Source organism: Vombatus ursinus, unplaced genomic scaffold (genome assembly GCF_900497805.2).
Source record: "Vombatus ursinus unplaced genomic scaffold, bare-nosed wombat genome assembly UNPS02009173.1, whole genome shotgun sequence".
NCBI lineage: Eukaryota > Metazoa > Chordata > Mammalia > Diprotodontia > Vombatidae > Vombatus > Vombatus ursinus.
This window is the reverse complement of record NW_020948951.1, coordinates 9,834,126-9,835,820: the sequence shown is the minus strand read 5'-3', so window position 1 is coordinate 9,835,820 and position 1,695 is coordinate 9,834,126. Positions and strand designations below refer to the sequence as shown.

The window sequence follows — 1,695 nt, the reverse complement described above, 5'->3', positions numbered from 1 at the left end:
TCTTTCTTTCTTTCTTTCTTTCTTTCTTTCTTTCTTTCTTTCTTTCTCTTTCTTTCTTTCTCTTTTTCTTTCTTTCTTTCTCTCTTTCTTTCTTTCTTTCTCTCTTTCTTTCTTTCTTTTTTTCTTTCTTCCTTCCTTCCTTCCTTCCCTCCTTCCTTCCTTCCTTCAGTTTCGGTTTTCTTTTGCAATGTGGCTAATACGGAAATTTGTTTTGCATGACTTCATATGTAGAATTGATATCAAATTGCTTGCCTTCTCAAGGAGGGGGGAGGGGGAGGGAGAGAATTTGGAACTTAAAATTTTTAAAACTGAATGTTACAATTTTTTTTACATTGTCATTTGGGAAATATTTAATGAAATAAATTTAAAAATGTAAAAAAAGACAATCCCTACTCTCAAGGAGCTCATGAATGGGGGAGAAAACATGCAAATAATTCTATACAAATAAGATATAGACAGGATAAATTGGAAGTAATAAGCAGAGGGAAGGCACTAGAATTAAGGAGGATCAGGACAGGCTTCTTGTAGAAGGTGGAATTTTAGCTGAGACAGGAAAGGAAGCCAAGAGACTGATAGGAGGAGGGCAAGCATTCCAAGCTGCAGAGGTAAGATTTGAACCCAGGGATTCTGATTCCAGAGCAATGCTCTTACTCCTGAAATACACTGCTTCCTTATGTTGGATGGAAATGGGCCATTCCAGGCCTGGAACTGAGAGAAAGAGGAAGAAGAGGGAGAAGAGAAGGAAGAAGTGAGGAAAGGAAGGAGGAAGAAGTAAGGAAGAGAGGAAGAGGAGGAAGAGAGGAAGAGAAGGAGGAGAAAGAGGAGGAGGAAGAGGAGGAGAAGAAGAGGATGAGAGCAAACTGAATATTTTTGGGAAATTCAGCAGGGCTTTTAAATGACCCAAGCTTCTCCCTGGAACAACAGCCCATCTTTCCCAAAATAAAACTCTTCTAGAGAAGAGTCGTGCTGTATGACTGTGAGGCATGAAGCATTACAGTTTTCCAAGAATTAAAGCTGTGGTCACAACAGAGGGGTGTGTGGTGAGCTTGAGAGGCTGCGGACATTCCAGAGAACAGCACAAGAGCAGTGGTTTAAAGCAGAGGTGTCAGCAAGACCTGAACCAGATGAAAATGTAACTGAAATATTTAACACACAAATAAAAACATAGAGAACATTACATTTTAAAGCTAAGTCAAAATGCGGCCCGTAGGGATTAACGGTCTCCCTTCTATTTGAGTGCCACATCACTGCTTTAAAGAATGTTACAAGAATGGGAAAGAAGATGAGCGGGTCACAGCCACGGCAAGAGCTGGGGACCAGAGCATCAGAGTTTCAGAGTAAGAAGGGACCTTCGTCATTTTAAAGATGAGCAAAATGAGGCATAGAAAAGCTAAGTGACTTGTGTAGGGTCACACAGCTAGCTAGGAAGTGTGAAAGGCAGGATTTGAACTTGTGTCTTTCTGACTCCAAGTATGACACTCTCTCCATTATACTATCTAGCTCCCTCAATAATAATGATAATAATACTACAATAGCTAATATATATATATGTATATGAATGGAGAGCAAGACAGAGAGAGATTTTCAATGAGACAGAGAAAGAGACAGAGACAGACAGACAGATGGGGGAAGGGGAGAGAGAAAGAGAGAGACAGAGACAGAGACAGAGATGAGACAGAGATGAGGGAGACAGAG

The 1,695-nt window shown here is 40.5% G+C and overlaps 1 protein-coding gene across 1 annotated transcript in view; it reads right to left on the bottom strand.

Moving 5' to 3' along the window:
• The window catches only part of NCAN (neurocan), a 52,249-nt gene that overhangs the window by 4,807 nt on the left and 45,747 nt on the right, over positions 1-1,695 (bottom strand). The window lies entirely within an intron of this gene.